The sequence below is a fragment of the Columba livia genome, chromosome 1 (genome assembly GCF_036013475.1).
Source record: "Columba livia isolate bColLiv1 breed racing homer chromosome 1, bColLiv1.pat.W.v2, whole genome shotgun sequence".
Taxonomy (NCBI): domain Eukaryota; kingdom Metazoa; phylum Chordata; class Aves; order Columbiformes; family Columbidae; genus Columba; species Columba livia.
In genome coordinates this window covers 26,090,858-26,100,634 of record NC_088602.1, presented here as the reverse complement: position 1 = coordinate 26,100,634, position 9,777 = coordinate 26,090,858, and the positions used below count along the sequence as shown (strand labels likewise).

Genomic DNA, 9,777 nt, shown 5'->3' with positions numbered 1-9,777 from the left:
GCAAAAACACCTAGAAGACTATTTGTTTGCTCTGGTTTAGAGTTGTGACTTGTTCATTGCAGGTGTCTGTCTCCATAGGTTGTAAAAATGGCCAAGGGGGCTGGTGTTCAGCTGAACGGGTCATTCTATGACAGTCTAGTCTGAGACAGAGGTGAGTGTTTCTGTCTTTTCTGTGCTCCCCCAGCTGCACATTCCTTCATTTTGCTTCTGCTTTTGTGATCCTATGATGAGATGGTTGAAACTGTCATGACTTCACTTCTATACAATTAAGCTTTAGATGCCTGAATAAAATTAGATCACTCTCAGTATAAGTTTCTAGGACAAAACTTATGTAAGAATCCCACCTTTAGTATATAATTAGATGTATTCTTGTAATAACATATGAGTGATATAAGAAGTCACCTCACTTCAATTTCCAGTTATTGTGTGCACATTTGGGAAACTTTAATTGCTGGTGTCTTAGTCTGCACTTGTGCCTCTGTGCCCAGGGTTAGAGTTTAAGGAGGAGAGGAAACAACAATAGTGGAAAATAACTGAGTCAGGGTTCTTCTGAGAAATCTTGACCCATCAAACTCCACGAGACAAAAATGGGATGCCTCTGAGGATGCAGAGAGTGGTGGCTTTATCATCTCTCAGTGGTCACAGATATCGGAGAAGGTTCATGGTCACTGGAGAAAAGCAAACGCCCTGTCCTGAAAAATGGTAAAAAGCACAGTTCAGAGAAATTCAGGCTGATCCCTGAAAAAATCATGAAGGAATTCTGCCTGAAAGCCACTTCTGGGTGCATGAATAAATATGAGGTGATACAGAATAGTCAGCATTGACTTCTGTGGTTAAATCCCTGAGCAACTTGCTCTGAATTCCATGTTGACTTTGCTTTGAGAAGGCGGTTGGACTTGAGACCTCCCAGGGTCACTTCCAGCCTGAATGATTCTTTGTTCCAATGACAGTGACTGTCTTTCAGCTGAGGAGGGTGTTAAATGGGAACAGTAACTTTCAGCTGAGGAATTATGATTCTTTACACTATCTGATCCTATTTACATGAACAAAATGAGGAAGCACTTTAAAAATTCAGGAGACCTATGTGTACAGCAGTTTTGTCTTAGTTTGATATTTACAAATCTTTAACTAATGTCAGTTTACTGAGTAGCTTGCAATAAATACTTTGCTGTATTCAGACATTGGGAAGAGGTGAAAAATTACACTTAATGTTGACTAACTTCTGTGTGCCGTTGTTTGCCTGTTTTTAAGCTACTTCAAGGCATTTGCAAAATTTGCACTTACAAACTAAACAAGCTACGGGAATTACATTTACTAAGAATAAGGCAAAGGTCAAAAATTTTGAGAGATTATGTTACAATTATGTGGTAGCTTTTGTTGACAACAATTATGCTGTAGATGTTGTGCTTACACTGTGTAATTTTGTTTTTCTTCCCCTGTGAATTCATTTGAAGAAGAAAACGTTTAGGTCAGATTAGGTAATTTATCAGAACAGCTATTTATGGAATAGGAAGTTTTATAATCTTTACATTGTAGTTCAGACTTTGTTCACAGTTTAATGAACTTGTGAAAATTAGATTAAAAAAAAAAAAATCAGAGTAATCTTAAGGGCTTGTCTACACCTATATGTCCAAAAGCTGGTTAGTTAAGCAATTAAATCTGTATTTAGGTAACTGTGAGTGAAAATCATCAAAGCCATCTGACTTAACCATATCTCTAGAAGCTGAACCTCTAAGACTCAGCTATTCACCATCTTTTGTGAGAGAGTCACCATCAAGTGAGAGAAACAAGCTTTTGTCGAGGGTAGAATATGTAAGCTTCCTTCACAGAATGACAGAATCGCTGAGTTTGGAAGGTACATCTGGAAATAATCTGATCCAACCCCCCTGCTCAAGCAGGGTCACCTAGAGCTGCTTGCCCAGGATGCTGTCCAGGTGGCTTTTGAATATCTCCACCACTTCCCTGGGTAACCTGTGCCAGTGCTCAGTCACCCTCATGGTGAAAATGTGTTTCCTGATGTTCAGAGGGAACCTCCTGTATTTCACTTTGTACCCATTGCCTCTGATCTTGTCACTGGACACCACCGAAGAAAGCCTGGCTCCATATTCTTTATGCTCTCCCTTCAGATATTTATGCACATTAATTAGACCCTTCCTGAGCCCCATCTCCTCAAGACTGAACAGTCACAGCTCTCTTGATGTTTCCCCATACATCAGTCACTTCGGTCCCTTAGTCATATCATTAGCACTTTGCTGGACTCCCTCCAGTATGTCTATACCTCTCGTACTGGGGAGCCCAGAACTGGACACAGCACTCCAGGTGTGACCTCACCAGTCCTGAGTAAAGGGGAGGAACCACTTCCTTCAACCTGCTGGCAACACTCATCCTAAAGCAGCAGAAGACACCATTCACCTTCTTTGCAGCAAGGGCACATTGCTGGCTCATGTCTATCTTGGTATGCACCATGACCCTCAGGTCCTTTTCTGGAAAGCTGCTTTCCAGCCAGATGCCCCCCAGTGTATACTTGTGCTTAGAGATGTTACTCCCCAGGTGCAGGACTTTGCACTTCTTGTTGAACTTCAGGAGGTTCCTGTCAGCCCAATTCTGCAGCCTGATGATATATTTCTGGATGGTAGCACAACCCTGTGGTGTACAAACCACTCCTCCCAGTTTGGTGCCGTCTGCAGACTTGCTGAGTGTAGACTCTACCCCATCATTCAGATCATCAATGACATTGTCAAGGATTCGTAAATGCCTTGAGGTGAGTTGTTTTGCTCATTGCAGATGCCTCACTGTCCATTATCTATGGAGAACATCTGTGGTTACTATATCTGACTTAAGCATCCCTGTATTTGCACTTTTCTGTGTTTTCTGAAAGGTGTTACATTTCCACTTCACTATTTGCAGAAAAAGTCACCTTTCAACAAAATTTTATCATACCATCTTCTTAATAATTTGTTTTTCACTTCTGAAGTCTCACAAATTTATTTATGTATGTATTTATTTATTTATTTTAAGATTAGAATGATTATATTAGATTTTTTTCTGCCTGTTTAAACCACTGACAAATATGCACATGATCCCAGCATTCTGCTGCCTTCTGGTACTAGTTACATGTCAGAGGGAGAAGTTTTGTTAGAAAGTTGCATGTATCCTTTGCTATGTGTGCTGAGATATAGTTCAAGTTAAGCCCTGTGTACCTATAATTTTTCCCCTATCCATCTCCTGCTCTAACCTGCCTCTTATTAACTCATTTCTATTTCTCCAGACACATTGTTCCTCACACAAATCACTAGGTGTTATGTGTATTAATCCTGTATTTCCAAGTTTTCAGAATTAAAATTGTTGCTTCTCTCACTTTACGTATCCCAGACAGCTTGGATGCTCTCGAAGGGGAGAGTGCAAAGTGGCAGGACCTTCCAAGGTCCAGCATTCATTTGTGACCTGGATAAAGTCTTGGAAACCACTGTTTTGAAGAAAAAAATAACCCCTTGCTACCATACTAGTATTCACACGAGAGGAAAAGGGGCTGACATCCTGTAATCCAAGTTTACTCAGGATAGATAGAGAGGCTTAACATCTGAGATTTTGACCTAAACCTAGAAGGTCTGAGGAGTTCAATGTTTTGTCATCCAAAAGGTCAGGGTGCACTTACTTTGTATCAAGTAGAAACAGATTCAACCATGACAGACAGTGCATGTTGTCTTCACTGATTGATCTTGGTTAGTCTATAAATTTATTTTAAGAAGAAACTGAGGCAGTCAGGTAAAATGGTTTGGAGGGAGCTTATGCCTTTCTTGAAGAGAAACTGAGCACCCTCAGGAAGTAGAGGTTGGAGACTGCTGAGTGTTGCAAGGAGAAGGAGGAAAGAAGGGAGACATGGGAATAAGCTATACCCCAGAACTTCAGCAACAAAGAATGACGTGAGGGGTAGAACAATTGTTGCACCAGTAACATAAGTTTAAGGGCAACTCCTTGGGTCTACAGGTTTCTGTGATGATTAGCTGTCTGCAGTCTTTCTTATTTGCCTTGCCATGCCTATAAATTTATAGCTTTTTGACACACTTATGTTTCTTGTAAGAGCTAAGGAATTAATCTAAGTGAGCTGATCTTTTAAGGATATTTTTCTTTTTATTTTTCTGAATTGCAGTTGACACATACTTGAAGATAAATGCAGGCATGTAGAATTTATCCACCTGTCATTTGGGAATTACAGTTTACTCTAATGCATCAAAAAAGCTAAGCTTGCCCACCCTTTATTTGCACTATACTACTGCCAAAGAGGATGTAGGTGCCTTGAATGACAGATCAGTTAGTCTTAGTCTTTGATTACTTGTTCCTGATAATCAGGAAAAACTGGTTTCTGCATAAGCAGAATGTTAAAAATGAAAAACAAGTGGAAAATCACTCTTCTTTCTTTTACCTTATACTTTATTGCCATAAATATGACACATGGGAATTTTTTTTCCCTCAAAAATTAAATTTACAGAAAACCACCAACATACCCTGTTTGTAGCTTCTTAAGATATCTAGTAGGGTCTGTCTATCATGAATTCTATTAAATGTGTAAACCTGATGAACTGAAACATGCAACGTATAGAGTTGTCTTTGTTGGTGACTCACCAGCAAGGAATATCCTTGAACAGTCCAACATTCCCTGGAGACTTCAGAGGGAATGACCATCTTCATCTGTCACCATTCAGTAAAGACCCAGAAGAGCTGAAGAAAATGTATTTAGATAAAGCAGGCCTTATCTCTATGCCTTATTTTTGTTCTTATTTTTTTCTCTAAAAGATAAAAAAACAGATTTTTTTTTTTTTTTTTTTTTTTTTTTTTAACTGAGGTGAATACAATAATCTTATCTGAAAAAATGTGAAATGGCAAATTACATCTATGAAGTCCTCAGTGGGGGTCATCTGCACATGGCAAGGTGGCCCTCAAGAGAGCTCAGAATTTTTTGTAATCCAACAAGAGAAGAACTGCCCAAGGTTTCCTTTCCCTGCCAAGAATTTTGTGACTGTCTGTACTGTGGATCTCTCTCATAAAAAGCAGGAAGACAGCGGGGGCTTCTTGTTTAGAATTGTGACAGCTGAGATGTCAGCACAACAAACATGAGTAGTAAAAACAATTCAAAGTAGAAAACGATAGAATAAGGCCTGCAATATTAATTCTACTGTAAGATTTCATCTGTCATGAAAACACTGTTGATAACGCATGTTTTAGCTATTACTGAGCAGTGCTTGCATCATATCAAGACCTTTTCTTCTCACCCCACCCCATCACCGAGTGGGCTGAGGGTGCAGGAGGAGCTGGGAGGGGACACAGCAGGGACAGCTGACCCCAACTGAGCAAAGGAATATTCCACACCATGTAACAGCACACTCAGCAATAAAAGCTGGGGGAGGAAGGAAGAAGGTGGGAGATATAAAGAGTGATGGTGTTTGTCTTCCTCAGTAACCTTTAAATGATGGAGCCCTGCTGTCCTGGAAGTAAGAAGTTTTCAATTATAGCAAAACTCCTAAACCATAAAAACCTTCCAACCTTACCATATCATACTGCAAAATTTCTATCCATAGAAGACAGTGCAAGGGAATACCTGGATCTACGTACTACAAGAGTTCAAGGAATTTAAATCTGGATTTCAGTTTCAGCTATTTAGATTCAACTCAATTCATATCCTGAACCTCTGTTCACTGTTGTTCCATAACTACTATAAAATATGTTAAATGTAATTGATTAGATTAACTGGATTATAAAATAGGCATAAATGGCATCATTGCTTCATTTTGTATTTATTTGGCATTGGATTGTATTTTTTTTTTATTTGGTATGGTGCAGACTAAATGTATTTGTGTTTTAAATGTTGCCATAGACACTAATTAGAGATATATCCGGTCATAATAGGCACTGTGCAAATATTACTTCCTAGAATAAATGCTTTTTATTTGCAAGAAAAAATTCTAGTACCTTTTATAGCTCCACAGTCTTGCACATAAATGGAGAAGAAGTTAGGTGCATTGGGAGCTTTGTGTGACATCGGAGCTGAATTTAGCTCTTGAGACCTGGGAATGTAAAACAAAACTTGAAACTATGCTCCATTTTAAATACAAAAACCCCTTTTCAAATGTGAAACAACTTTTTAACTATAAAACAACACTGATCTAATTTTTTTTTTGTAGATGAACAGGTACAAAAGACAAGCTTTTCTTCTTTACTCATTGTCGAACTTTAAACCAAGGCACTCACTTGATTCAGATTTTTCTTTATGTAAAAATAATATTTGACTTGTTTACTGACTATTGAGCCAATACAGATAGCTATTTTGCAATTTATACCATGTTACCTTTAATTCTAAAGACACTGCACATGTGGATATCACCATGCATTTATATGACTGTTCATTCTGTGCATGAAATTTTAGAGTATTGAATGTGATACCCCTGCCTTAATTTGGTCCTTGTAATTTCCTGTTTATGGGATTATTTTTCTTTCTGTCCCTCATGAATTCTCTTACAGTTTCTTGAATTTTATGGAGCAGCAGCCTTTGAAATTTCTACTTGTGAGAATTCATCCATGATCTCAAAGACGGAAGTCAGGGACTGGCCTGTGTACAAGTAGAATAGCAATGGAATGGAATAGGATAGGATAGGATAGGATAGGATAGGATAGGATAGGATAGGATAGGATAGGATAGGATAGGATAGGATAGGATAGGATAGGATAGGATAGGATAGGATAGGATAGGATAGGATAGGATAGAACAGATGGAAGGGACTTATAATGATCATCTAGTCCAACTGCCTGACCAATTCAGGGCTGAGCAAAAGATAAAGCTTGTTGTTAAGGGCATTGTCCAAATGCCTCTTAAACACTGGCAGGGCTGAGGCATTGGCCTTAAAGGTAAAGTGAACTTCTCGAGAACACCCATTTCAGTCTTGTCCTGCCTGATGGGAATGTCAATGGAGATAACAAACGATGTGGACTACACCAGAAATTGGCTACAATCCACTACAAAATTAACTGAAACCACAAAATTACAGAACCATTTTCAGATACATAGCAGTCATTGTTGCCAAACTTTAGATAACAATGCATTTTCTCACTCAGAAGACAAGTTTCGAGCTAATAAACACAAGTTAGCTTAAAAATAAATAAATAAATAAATAAATAAATAAATAAAGAAAGAAAGAAAGAAAGAAAGAAAGAAAGAAAGAAAGAAAAAATTAGTCATTTTAAGTCCAGATTTGTATCTGTGGAGTGCTCTAATTTCCTTATGACTTTTTAAGAAAAATGTCAGTAAATTAGACAATCACTTTAGACTATTTTAGGTTAAATGCTATTTGTAGCTTCTCTTGAAATCCTTAGATATCCCTTCTGCTCCTTGAATAATAGTTACAGCAATATAAGCAGAAGAGAATCTGGCCTCTGTCAATACTTTCAGTAAAAAGCAATATATTGGTGATTATAGCCATTTATGCATTCCAGCATGTTCTTACTTCTATTTTATAAACAGCTGTATTTAGAGAAGCTTCATTACTTCTTAATTATACTTACTTCCCTCCCTTTTTCCCTCATTAAAAACTGAGTAGTCAGCACCTCAGCAATTATATCATCATCACTAATTTTCTTCCTCTTCATTTATTAATTAGGATCTTTTGCTCTAGTTGTTTTTTTTTTTTTCCTCTGCATATAAAAGTCATTCTTATTCCTTTTATTTCTTTTTTACTAATAATACTTTTATTAATATTTTTTTTTTGTTTAGCATTATTATTGTGGTCAGAGATTATAAGGCTTAACTCTGCTTGATTTTGTACAAACAGAAATCAGGATCTAAGTTAAAAGACTGAAGTAGAACAATTTTAAGCCAAACTTTCAGCGAAGCAAGTCTGCTTTAATCCTGGATACCGCTAGGACCTTGTCCTGCAAGACCTCTTTGGTTTTCAAGAGACATTCAGGAAACAAAGTGATTCTAGAATATTGGTCATGAAAGACCCAATATACAGCCTCTGTTACAATGACAAGACAGATACCTGTCAGCTGATTTGCTCTGGGTTGCATATAACCCTGGCGTCATGGTGCACAAAGCACCCTAAGTATATTTCCTAGATCCAAATGAATTAAGTCTGCTGATGTGTGTCTGAAATGATCTTACATTCACAAACACAAAGAATACCTTCAAACCCACATTTTATTTCCATGCTAGTTGTTGTACAAAAGTAATAAAATTACTTTCATAAAATATTGGTATAATATCCTATGTACAATATAGTAATCTTCAGAGGCCTAAGTCAAGATGAGAATCTCAGAGTAGCAGATGCTCTACAAAATGCAAATCATCATATGATTCCTATTGTTTAAAAACATATGCGTTCAAATAAACACAAAGCCCCAAGTATTTTTCACATGAGATTTTGATGTAACATTTTATATGAAAATATACTCCATATGTCCCTTGATCATTTTCTTTCTTTCACTTTTTATGTCATTCCAGCAATTTTTTTCCAGGCCTTCCCATTGGTCTCCTGTTGCATTGTGCTAAATACCCTTCTTGCTGAGCACAAGGTTATTTCCTACTCTAGTTCTCTTTCTGCTCATTTACTTTCAGTGTATTTCTTCATTCTTCCTCCGTCTCTCCTGCTGTTGTCTAACAGTTTCCACAGACCTTATCACAGTTTCATCACTTCTTTTTTCTGACAAATGCTGCTTCGCATATGTCTGAAATATTCTCCTAACTCCTCCCTCTGACAGCAGCATGCAGTTATGCATGGCTCTTCTAAACCATTCCTGCCCCTTAGAATGAAGTGATTCTCCACAGCACTATGCTGCTCCCTTCAAAGATCCTTTGTTCTGTGGCTGTTATCCCAATAGATCTCTCTCCCAACAGATGCTCTGCTCCCATTCACTCTCATTACGCTGGACCCTCCTAGTAATGTAATGTTCCCTCATCGGTTCATGGTTTTCCCATGTCTCCCAAGTGCCTTCTAAATAGGAATTGGGTATGTTCTTTAAAGTTCATGCAAAGTTCAATTTTACTATTATCAATTGCAAGCCTGCTTTCCTGTCCAAAATTTCCAATGAGCAGTGCTTTTCCCACTCAGTCTTTTCTTATCCTTTCCTATTTGAACACTCAAAGTGTTCACCCTACCAGCTCTTATTACTTCTCTTTGCCACTGCATTCAGGACTGAAGCTAAGTGTTTCACTTGGACTCCTCCTTCTGATGAGATATAGCTCTTTTTGTCCAACCCATTGACATTTCTTGCATCAACAACTGATCTTGAAAGCCTTCTAGATAAAAGAAGAAAGACTGTAACAGGCAATGACATTTTCTGTGCTTAGATGTATTTTCTAATCTGCCAAATCTTATGCATTTCACATCTCTAGCAGCCCTGCTGGAATGCTACTTGTTCATCAGGGCTACTGACATAACTCAATAGTTCTTCCTTTCCTTTAGCATCTTTTTTTCATCCTGTCATGTGTTTTTTCTGCCTTGTTTTTCACTGATCTTACAATCAGCAACTATGGGTAAGTGCCACAGAGATGAAGAACAATGATAGACTGTCTCCAATACCAGGGTTCTGCCTTTCACTCCTACTATATAGGCAATGCGGCTTTTAAAAACAAATACACTACCCAATACCATATACTCACATATGCCCATGCCAACACTCTGCAGCAGCTGCAGATGTCCTATTGCAATTCTTGCTGCTCTGTTATTGCTCAGGCCTGCCTGATGCACAGAGTCCTTCCATAAACCAGTCACTATTCATCTGTGCTAT

General features: G+C 38.1%; 1 long non-coding RNA gene across 1 annotated transcript in view; it reads left to right on the top strand.

Annotated features, from left to right (window-relative positions):
* The window catches only part of LOC110365903 (uncharacterized), a 44,703-nt gene continuing 34,926 nt past the window's right edge, over positions 1-9,777 (top strand). Inside the window, exon 1 of the long non-coding RNA XR_002425818.2 lies at positions 1-151. This is a non-coding gene — a long non-coding RNA (uncharacterized LOC110365903). The remainder of the gene's footprint in view (positions 152-9,777) is intronic.